Below are 11,863 nucleotides of genomic sequence, written 5' to 3'. Positions count from 1 at the left end.
AATTCCATTCAAATACAGGATTCTGTCTGGTCAGTGTCAACTTCTTCCTCTGAATCCTAACAGCACCTTCGAGGCAGGAAGTAGTTTGTTTCTTCTGATAAGAGAGCAATAAATTCTTTTTCTCTGAAAGATTTAGGTGTCCTGTGGCTGTTATCTCGCTGCAAGTCCTTTCTTTAAAAAAGGTATCCTACATAGCATTGTTTCTATTTTAACAATTTTTATAACCCAAAACTGTATTTAACACAGCACTTAAGAGAATTAATACAGCATTACTTTCTAACACAACACATATAATATTCATTTTAATATTTGCAAAAAGCCAATCATAAAATACATGTATTTTTCACAATCCCCACTCTTATTATTTGCAAATTATTTGGTTTGAGCAATATCTCTTGTCTACTTGCATCTTCTTGACTATGCTGGCAAAATAAAATAGGGGATTACACAAGGAAGAAATACAAAAATAGTTGTAACACATAAAATGAAAGATCTTAATTTCTTCTAATACATTACACCATCAGCTAGGTTTTAACATTGTTTTCTAATTTTTGGACTGGTACCTGGGTTATTATATGCATATATATATATATGCCTTCTTTGATTTCTTTTGCTTTTTCTAGAATGACTTTTCTGTGGTCATCAATTTTCAACAATCTGATATATTAAACTTTCCACAAACACCCCCTTTTTTAGCCAATAAATAGTCTAAAGCCAACCTATTCTGATACACTACAGTTTTTGTTTGGCTTTGCTGACTTGATATTAACTCTAATGCCTGGGCAGCTTTATTTGTTATCATTTCTATAACTGCTTGGAGTCCCGTAATACGATTCAACATATATTTTGGAGTCAATACAGAGTTAAATTGCTGTGCTGGTTTTACCTTTTTATTTACTATTTGTTTTTTTACTGAATCTTGAAACGTATCTTTTAAGATTAAATGTAAAACAAATCCATCTCTCTTCTTTTGGACATTCAATTCCAAATCTATTACCACTTTTTCCTAAATTTCTTGTAACCCAATAATTTTCTCCATTTTGCCTACAGGTTCTTAATTTGGATGGGTTATAACAGTGGCTGTTGACATGGGTGTGTGTAATAAAAGAGGAACTTTGGTTTCTTTCCATGTGATGCTTTCTGTAGCATTTGTGACACAATCTTGCTGGTATCCTGAAAGGGAAAAGACAACAAATGAGTGCCAGAAACAGGACTAACAGAGGTGAAGTATGGGTTATACTCCCACCTCCCATGCCTGTGAGGTTGCAACCCACAGCAGGTGTATTTGATCTTCTTGGTGGTGAATATAGAGGCCAATCTGGTCTTGGCCTCTATTTCCTTGTCACATTCTCTTATCTAATTTCCAGGCAAATTGTTTTTGACACGCTTTAACTGTGGTGTCCTACTGTTCCTCAGGTATCTCTCATTTAACAGGCACTAATAATTCCTATCCACAAAACAAAGTTATTACTTTAACACTTCTCGCAAGAAGAGCATAAAATTTGTGAACTGCAATACTAATTATTCCCACAATTTAAACATTCACTTATAACTCAGCTAGCATGTCCAGTATTGGAATGAATCGATTAAAGTTTACAGTATGGTACTGATGGAAATGGTAATTTCCCTTCTCCCCTGTACAATTCACTGGCTAAGGTCAGAATACAAAAACAGTCTTGACCCTCTGTCTGAAGTATTCCTCCCCCAAGGAGATGTTTTATTCAGGCAGTGCTTGAAACCAGGGATATAAGTGTTATCTTATTTCTTAATTCAGTGTTATTCTTTGTACATTTCTTGGATCATTTGGGTTTTCCCAAACCATTACCACTCAGTCCCCATTGGAAAGTCAGTTCGGAATCACCCGGTTTAAATGTGATAGTCCATTCCTCAGGTTCTTTCACAAGTCCTTTGATTCTGTTCGCATGAATTCAGCCTCTTTCCACAATTTGGATTGTTGCTTCAGTAGTACCTGGAAAGGACTTCTTAATAGCATAGTAATAAAAGAAAGATAATACTGCATTAACTTTTACCATTCGTTTTTCTTCCAAACTTTCTGGGTTTAGCTAAAAGCTTTCTCCACAGCAGCCTCTTCTTCTTCTCTCCAGCTGTGCTAATAGCTGCAGAGGCAAATTCTTCTTACTATGAGTTACAGTTAGTTAAATAAGAAAAGCTAGACCAATTTTAACACGAGATGTATCACATCTATTGCTTTTTACTTTTTGGGCAGCATTTAATTGTTTTAGCCTTACAAACCCATTGTTCAGGAAAAAAACAAACTTCTTTTTAACAGCAAAAAAAGAACCACACAAAAGAAAAAACCAAAAAACTTCTTACTTGAGAAAAACAAACCACTTTGTGAGGTTTGGAGAGTCAGCAATCTCTGCTTTGATTTTATCTTTTAGTGCTAGCCCCCTCCCTCTCTTTTCACAGCTTTGCTGTCAATGCCGTTCTTCACCCTTTCCCCGGCGCTGCCACTTCTCTGCAGGGCCGGAGCAGGGGAGAACAGCCACGGACATGGGGACCCTGGGGGCATACCTTGGGTCTCTTTTGCTCCCTCTCTCTCTTCTTCTCTCCCTTTCTCTTTCCTTCTCTCTGTCGGCTCACTTGCCGGGGCCGACGCTGCCATCCTGGACTATGGACCCCGACAGTCTGGGAGCCACCCCGGCAGTCCTGCCACGGAGCCAGCCTGCTCCTGCCCGGCAAAACTGTGTCATCTGCTCCCAGCACCGCCGCAGGCTCACCACCATGGATCGGTCCCTGCCGCAGCCTCCGAGACCCTGCCGCTCGTAGGGAGCGGTCAGACCACTCTCAACCTTGTCAGCCTCAAACTTGGCGTCCCCAGGTTCTCCTCACATTCTTTTTCTTTCTCTAGGCAACTTATCCTCTTTTCCCTTCAAGGAGGGCCGGTTCTACTAAACCCTTTCTGGACCTCAGTTCGGCATTGAATAACCTCCTAACAACCATGTGTTAAGACACTTCCCTGCCTTTCATGCAAAAAATCCGCATTCACACTTCTGCTCTCTTCTCACACAAAGATGTCATCACTCTACATTCCAACATCTCAGAGTTTGCTAACCACCCCCTTACTTCAACTTCTCTCTTTCTTCTCTTCTTACTTGTTGGTTGTTTTTTTTCTTTTTTTGATTCAACACAGCTCAAACAGTACGAGGTGAACCTAAATAATTTACTTCCAAAAGTAAGCTTATAACTTTCTTTTACTAGGATTGCAGTAGCTGTTATAACTTAAATACATACTGGCTAACTGTGGCTTACTAGGCCGAACATCTTTGATATATAAGCCACTAGATATCTTTTTACTCTTCCTCACTCCTGAATTAAAATTTTATGAGCTACTCCATTTTCCGTATTTATGTATAAATGATAAAGGATTATTCAAACAAGGGTAAGCTCAAAGCTGGTACTTAGGCTAGTTTTAACTTAACTCTTTTAATTTAACAATATCTTCCTTGGTCTGTTTTATATCATCTCCTTCTGTCAATTTTTCATACACAAATTTTGCTGCTTGTGTGTACCCCTCAATCTATAATCAATAATATTTCAATAATCCAGGTAATTTTCTGATATCCCTCTTTGAAGAGGGAGGGAGAAGGAATAAAATTCTTGCAATTTCCTCATGGTTGGGTATCCAGCTACTTTCATTTATTGTCTAAGATATTTTACCACTGGGTAGTGAGTCTGAGTTTTTATTAAGCTCCCTTAAATCTTGTACTAGTCTATAACTCTCATTGGATCTCTTTACTGGGGGAATAGGGGTATTATGAGGAGACATACAAGGTTCTAATGCCCCATCCTTTATTAGTCCTTCTATTACTGGCTTCAAACCTTCCCGTCCTTCTAAAGATACAGGATACTGACGTACACGTATAGGGCAATCTTCTCACTCAACTGTAACCCTTATGGGGTCGATATTTAATCAAACCCATTCTTCTTTGTTGATTTTTTTTCTTCATCTTCTTGGCCTAATTTTAAAACTCTAGCTGTCATTTTCCCATTTTCTGGTATAACTCCTATTCTTAATTGCACTTGTAAGACTCTCCCCAATAAGTTGCTACCTGCCCCAGGAACCAATAAAACATCTCCCATCTAAATTTTAGTTTCTTCCCTCAATTACCACATCTTTAATGACCAGAAATGTAAAACTTTCTCAACTTTCTCTTTTTGCCCCTGTTACTTTCGCTTTATGTTTGCCCACACGATAGCCTTTTGGTATATTTAACAGGCAGGTTCTCTCTGCCCCGGTGTCTACGACAAATTCCTATTCTTCTTCTTGGGGACCCACTTTTAAAGTTATCACAGGCTCCAGATGGTATTTGTCCCCCCCCCAAAAAAATTAGAGCTTATGACCTCCCTATTCCTCCTGTGTGCCCCTGTAATAAGTAGCAATATGTTTGTTCATTAATAGCTAGATAATTTAAATTATAAAACAATAGCTAAACAGCTCTTGTTTAGCAGGATATAATGTATACCTATGTGCAGTCACATATGGTAAAACCTTTAACTTCGTAGGAATTGCTTTGTTTACAAACCCCCCCTGTAACTAGATACAGCTACATCTGGTAACAATTACTAACTTCGCTAGAATTGCTTGGTTTGCAAATTCCACCCCATAGATATAGGAGACCCTCTGTAACTAGATACCGCCACATCTGCTAACAATTATTAACCTTGCAAGAATTGCTTAGCTTGTAGAATTTAGACTTACAGATATGCCTTATAAGGAGAGCGGCCAAAGAGGAAGACTTGGGGGCCTTCATCCCACGGCCACCAGAAGGCAGAAAAAGACCCCCTAGCAACCGGAGGAGCAAGCGCAGAAGACGGACCACGTCATCCAGGAATCCGGAAGAAAGGGACAATAAAAAGCGAACTTTAAAGGGGGAAAGGCGCGCACCGAAGAGGAGCGGAGACTCCTGGCCGCCCAGCGCTGAACCTTGCTTATTCTTGCTTGCATAATAATAAAGATAATTATACGATTCTTATATTTGGTAAATTCGTTTATCACAATTTGGTGCCGTGACTCGGATCTAGAGACAGGGTTGGTTTGAGAATTCGGGGGGAGCGCCCCCAACCCCTTTGGTGGCCCTGATCTTCTCAACCGACCCCCCCCCTCTGGACCGACGAACCTAAATTCGAGAATAAGCAAGGAAACACCGTTAACCCTCTAAACTTTGTGCACGAAGATCCGAGCGACGACGCAGGACGCGTGAGTATACGGGTGAACCGCTCGGTTGGGGTTGGAATCGCAGGGCACAGTGAATGAGATGTCCAACTGCGGACGACGTGAGAGGGACCCTCTAGTAGTGCTGTTCTCGTAACCCGCGATGGAGCGAGCCACGACCAAGGGGTGTGTGTGTGTGTGTGTGGAGGTGCCTTGGAAGATGGGGCAGAAGGAAAGCAAGCCTTCTGACCCTATGGAGGAGGGCTCCCGGTTACCCCCAATACCTAAGGATAGTCCATTAGGATTAATGATTAAGTATTGGGATGATTTTCCCTCCAGAAAAGGGAAGGATAAAGCAAAAATGATAAATTATTGCATGGTAGTATGGGGGGGGAGTAAGAAACTGGACTCAGGAAATATATAGTGGCCCATTTTCGGATCCTCCGAGGACTGGGTCTGTCAAGCCCTGAACATCTATGTGAATTCCAAAGAGCCAGAAAACCTGGAAGAGAGTGCTTATGCTAAATTGTGGTTGGTAGGAAGTAATGAGCAAATAACTAGATTGCTCCCCCTTAAGGGAAGCCAAGGGGAGGAAGATAGAAAGAAAAAGTCCTGAGTGGAAGAAGAGATTCCTATTTATCCTCCCCCATATATACCACCACCAGCCCCCCCTGTATCCCTTCCAAACATTCCTCCGGCATCAGCCCCTGATAAACAACAGGTCACGGACTCCCCAGATTTCAGGAGGCATACTCGGAGTCAGATGAGGACAGTAATTGAGGAAGGAGAGAACAGTGGGTTGTTCCCTCTTAGGGACATAGCATTAGCGGGACCTCAAGCTGGGATGGGGTTTGTCACTGTCCCCTTAAACTCAGGAGATGTCCGTGAGTTTAAGAAAGAGATGGGAAAATTATTAGAAGACCCTATAGGAGTAGCAGAAAGGGTGGATCAGTTCCTGGGACCAAATATATATACTTAGGTAGAGATACAGTCCATTCTAGGCATACTATTTACAACAGAGGAGAGAGGGATGATTAGAAGGGCAGGAATGAGGACTTGGGACACCCAGCATGTTCAAGGTCCTGCGGCTGATGTCAAATGGCCCTTGCAAAATCCCAATTGGAATAATCAGGACCCCAACCATTGTGGTCATATGCAGGACTTAAGAACCATCATAATCCAGGTCATACGAGAGGCTGTGCCCCGGGGACAAAATATAAGCAAGGCATTCAGAGAGTGCCAAGGAAAGGATGAGACCCCCACTGAATGGTTAGAAAGATCAAGGAGGAGTTTTCAGTGGATCCAGAGACGCCTATGGGGCAAGCACTGCTGAAAACACAGTTTGTAGCTAAATCGTGGGAGGATGTTCGAAAGAAATTAGAAAAGTTAGAGGATTGGCAGGACAGAGGACTTGATGAATTGCTTAGGGAGGCTCAGAAAGTATATGTTAGACAGGAGGAAGAGGCACATAAAAGGCAAGTTCGGATGATGGTGGCAGCAGTCAGGGAGGGACAGCGAAACAACCCTCCGCCATGGGAAAGAAATGACATGAGGAGGGGTCCCCGGGATTTAGGAGGGCTCCCAGCTGGGGGGAAAGAAGGAACGGTGTGCTACTACTGTGGTGGGAAAGGAACTGAAGTGTTCTTTTATTTGGCACACGTGGGAGGAATGATATCAGTGGCTGAGGTCTTCGTTGAGGTAAGACGGCCACTGTCTAACAGACCTGGGTGCATTAAATGTGGTGATCCCATCTGTAGGGCATGGATAAAAATATTTTGCAGGGGATGTAGGCTCAAATGGTGGGTTTTCCAATCACAATTAGGTGGGGGTATCAGGTGCCATATTTGTGATTGGGATTGAAGGAGGGAAAACCCTCACACGGCCCTAAGGAAATTTGTAACAGCCCCAGGACAAAGAGAAATCCCTTATAGGGAAGCAATAGCATTAATTGAAAATATAGAGCAGAGGAGACATTGGGCCCTGGCCTGGGCAATACATCACCAATCATATAGGATCATCTGCCAAAATCAGAGTGTGATATTAGACCAGGTGTGTGAAGGGAAAAAGATTCATGTCCCCATAGAGTGGCAAGTTGAGCCCCGAAATTGGGATAGTACCGTACGTCGCTACTTCCGAATATATAAGAAACGGGCCCGTAAGGCTCGGAGGAAAAAACCAGACAGTGGGACTCAGGCCCTGTAAAGCTCGCTAGGAACGGTAGAGAGTCTGCCATAAAATAAGAGAGATCCTTTGCCTGGAGGCCTGGCAGCCTGCCCTTAGGAGTGGGGGCAGGAGTCAAAGGGATAGCCCAAATAATGCACCCCCTGAAGACTACCCCTGCTGCCGAAAAGGTAATGATCCCTGCAGACCGATGCACCCGGGCTGGCAGGCGAGGCAGAGAGGTAAGGAGTAGTGGGGGAGAGCAACGGGCCACAGGAACAGGAACGAAGCACAGGAATGCTCCAGGTAAAAGAGATATGGTTACAAAAGGTGAACAAAATTTGCTGCTAGGACCCTGCCCTGCTTGGCGAGCTATTTTTATCATTACAATCCTGAGCTTCCCGACTGCCTGGGGAAACCCTCATCAGCCTTACAAAGGGAACAAGATCCTAGTCAAACGGACCCTGATCACTGACTGGTCTGAGGCCTTTTTGCAATTTACCGGATCTATGGGCAATACCACAGGTTTAAGTTTACTAACATTAGTTCTGCATGTCGGTCTGCCGTACGGCAAACACGAATGGAAGAGGCAGAAAAACTTGGCAGCTTCAAGGAGTAGTGGGAGAACAAATTAATATTGGATGTCAAATGGCTAATGGATCAGACTATACAAACGCAATCTCAATCAGTGTTTCCATGGGTCAGGAGGATAAACAAATAAATTGTGAATACCCAGCACGAGACTGCTGGCAAAACTTCACATTAACTCACACGGCAGAGGTAGTCTGTCTCTGGACAAAAGATACACAGGGCCTTTCTTTTAAATTCATAATAGATACTAAAACACAATCTACCACTACTAAACCTCACATTATCACCGTTCTACCTACACCACCGGTCACACTTACACCAAAAATTTTCAAAATAGGACCTTATATAATCAGAAAAACTGGTCAACAACAAATATTATTCAATCCAGCATGGTCTCTAAAACAGGTAGAACTGCTAATGCAGACCAATGTTTCAGAAATCCAGTCAGCTTGTTCTCCGTTTTTGCAAACATCCTTTGAAGGCTGGACTACTTGGCTCAGGAAACGCAGCTCTTTTAAAACAAGGAAACTTAGAGATGTGACTGGTGTTCTAGGCACAGGACTGGGAATTCTGAATAGCATCGATTCGGAGGTACTAATGAACAAACTGGCTGCTACAGCCAGAGATCTGTCCAAATTACAGCAACCACTGAGGTCATCTCTGTTGGCTTTGGGGACACACCAGTGGATGTTGTCAAACATTTTGCCAAATTGGGAAAGAGTAAACGTGAACGATCACAAATTGGTGATTGATGCACTTGGTGCCACACAAAATAATGTCTCCTTAGCCCTCAGCTGTATCCAGGGACAATTATGGATGCAGTCAGTCTCTGCTGCAATTAGAAGAGAGGGCGAGGAAGGCACTTTCCCCACAGAAATTCGGAAAATAATCTGGGACAATGCCACTGAATTTGAAAGGGAATTCCAATCCTGGTGGAAACTGGTGAATTTTACCTATAACCCTATTTCTAATACAGTCACTGCCTTTGTCTTGACCATACAAAATGCCTCTGTACATCTAATTTTTCCTGTCATTGCATTAGGAATAAACCATGTCGGAGCTGTCCTCTGTCCTACAGAACATAGAGGATGGGCCCGTCAGCTTGGTGACAAATGGCAAACTGTTGACTTGGAATCTTGCATTGTACGAGAACAATTGGGGTTCATCTGTGAGGGCAATGTAATTATAGCCCAAGATATCTGTTTGGACACAGAGCAAAACATTTGCCATTTTGAGATTCGCCCTAACGAGGCTTCTAAAACAGTTCTTATATACATAGGCAATGGGTGCACGTGTTTTAGAACTCTCTGTGATTTTGTGCTAGTAGATAATATTATGGTGGATACAAAGAATCGCTCAAACTTCTGTGCTTGTAACTTCACTAAGATTACAGGGTGTGACACCACTTATGAAGCTACAGTTACCTCTCACCACCTATTACAATCCAACTACACACTGATTCACAAGCTAATGCCCACCCCGATTGGGATGGACTTCACCCTAGTGAGACAACTATTGCTTCATCAGGACCTGATCAAAATTCTTGAGAAAATCAGGAAAAGCGGACAGAAGACCCTAGTAACTGTTCAACATGATGTAGAGAAAATACACCAGGTAGTAGAAAGGGTGAAGCAAGATAGCAATCATAGGTGGTGGGATACGCTGTTTGAATGGTCACCTACTGCCACAGGTGTCCTAAACAGTATGTGCCATCCCATTGTCGTTCTTTTAATTCTGATTGTTCTAGGATTTATTTTGTCAGCAGTTCAATTTGTTATGAATTGGAATATGATGAAAAGGCTAAAGAAATTAGCATGTATAATTAATGCACAGAGCTTAACTGATGAAATAGACCATTTAGCGCTTGCTAGGAAGGAGCTAAAAAGATTTAATGAACAAAATTGGTAAAAAGAGAAATGGGGGATTGTAATAAGTAGCAATACGTTTGTTCATTAATAGCAAGATAATTTAAAGTATAAAACAATAGGTAAACAGCTCTTGTTTAGCAGGATATAATGTATACCTATGTGCAGTCGCATATGGTAAAACCTTTAACTTCGTAGGAATTGCTTTGTTTACAAACCCCCCCTGTAACTAGATACAGCTACATCTGGTAACAATTACTAACTTCGCTAGAATTGCTTGGTTTGCAAATTCCACCCCATAGATATAGGAGACCCTCTGTAACTAGATACCGCCACATCTGCTAACAATTATTAACCTTGCAAGAATTGCTTAGCTCGTAGAATTTAGACTTACAGATATGCCTTATAAGGAGAGCGGCCAAAGATGAAGACTTGGGGGCCTTCATCCCACGACCACCAGAAGGCAGAAAAAGACCCCCTAGCAACGGGAAGAGCAAGCGCAGAAGACGGACCACGTCATCCAGGAATCCGGAAGAAAGGGACAATAAGAAGTGAACTTTAAAGGGGGAAAGGCGCGCGCCTAAGAGGAGCGGAGACTCCTGGCCGCCCAGCGCTGAACCTTGCTTATTCTTGCTTGCATAATAATAAAGATAATTATACGATTCTTATATTTGGTAAATTCGTTTATCACACCCCTCTCTTTAAAGATTTTCAGATCTTCCACTTACTTAGGGCCATTTTCCTATTTCTCTTAAGCTTGGTTATCTATTTAGTTGGAGTTTCTTCTTTCCCCTCTAAATGCTGTCCCTTAAAAACCTTTTTTTTTTTTTTTTTTTGCATTTCGCCTTTGATATGCTGTCTTATTTATTCCCTTGATTATGTAATTACGATAATTCTTCACGTGTTTACTCCCCTCCACATTATTTTGACCGCACTCAGGAGGTACAGATGGCATTTTGTCTTCTCTGCGGGTCCCTACGGATTATCTTTTTTCCCAAGCTTTTATTCCAGCTGCTCTCATTAATTGTCTTTCTTCCTGACATAATATTATTTTCATTATAGACTGCATCTCTTCTCAAGAGTAAATGTTTGGACCTAAAAATTGGTCTAATTGTTCAGCTATGCCTATGGGATCCTCCAAATATCCCTTTCATTTATTTCTTAAAATTTCAGACCTCAGACGAAGTCAAAGGAGCATTTACAAACGCCGGTCCACTCCCTCCTATGGAAACCTCTCTTAATGGAAATAGACCAATCCCTTTATCCCGTTCTTTTTGGATTTTTATCTTCTATAGCCTTTCTCCTGTATTCTTAGGAATAATCAGGAGAGGGCTTTCTTTTAACTGAACTTTTATTGTTTCGATAAGGTGATTCCTTTAGAGAGTTCCCCTAATCAGCCGGAACTGTGGTTACCAAGGGAACGGAGCTCGGGGCAGGACGGGTGGGACTCTGCATGACTCTGAGTTTCGGTACTCCAAAGGTGGGGTCTGCAGCCGGAATCACCCAAGGGGGGTGTTCCGGTGCAGACCGAGCTGGAGCGTGGATTGCCCCCACATGGCGCACGGTGGCTGATCCGGCAGAGACAAAGCAGGCGACTGACCCCGGCTGCAGCGGCGGGAGCCGACCAGAGTCAGGGCAGCCGGGGATGGGACAGACGGGACAGACAGGACCTCCCCCTCGGTGCGGTCAGCGCGGTAACCACGGTCCACACGGCAGGACAGACCCACACCCCCCCGGCGCGGCCAGCGTAGCGGCCGTGGGCCAGGCGGCCGGGACTGAGGCAGACGAACTGTGCCGGAGATGGCACAGGGGCTGGGGGGGGGTGGAGCAGCCGCGAACAAGTGGGGGAACAAACGGGAATGGATGACGTAATATTTTGTTCCCAGCCTTTTTCTTTCACCGTTTTTCTTTTATTGCTTTTTAAACATGTTATTTTCTTACAACCTCCCCCCTCCCCAGCATGTGGTATACTCTTTTTCTTCTAGATCAAACGGTTTTTACAAATAAATCCAGAGCTTAACAAATCCAAACTTCTGCTTGGATACTTTGAAATGGTCGACGAGCTTACTCA

At 42.9% G+C, this 11,863-nt stretch overlaps 1 long non-coding RNA gene across 1 annotated transcript; it reads right to left on the bottom strand.

Annotated features, from left to right (window-relative positions):
• Positions 1-38: 38 nt before the first annotated feature.
• Positions 39-10,267, bottom strand: LOC135460381 (uncharacterized). The gene is made up of 3 exons (XR_010443220.1): positions 10,187-10,267; positions 2,031-2,117; positions 39-1,173 (listed from the first exon to the last, which is right to left on the bottom strand). It is a non-coding gene; the product is annotated as an uncharacterized LOC135460381 (long non-coding RNA).
• Between the last annotated feature and the right edge of the window lie 1,596 nt (positions 10,268-11,863).

This window comes from Zonotrichia leucophrys, unplaced genomic scaffold (genome assembly GCF_028769735.1).
Source record: "Zonotrichia leucophrys gambelii isolate GWCS_2022_RI unplaced genomic scaffold, RI_Zleu_2.0 Scaffold_36_1286893, whole genome shotgun sequence".
Lineage (NCBI taxonomy): Eukaryota > Metazoa > Chordata > Aves > Passeriformes > Passerellidae > Zonotrichia > Zonotrichia leucophrys.
Note: the sequence above shows the minus strand (reverse complement) of the source record. Positions and strands in the feature narration are given on the sequence as shown.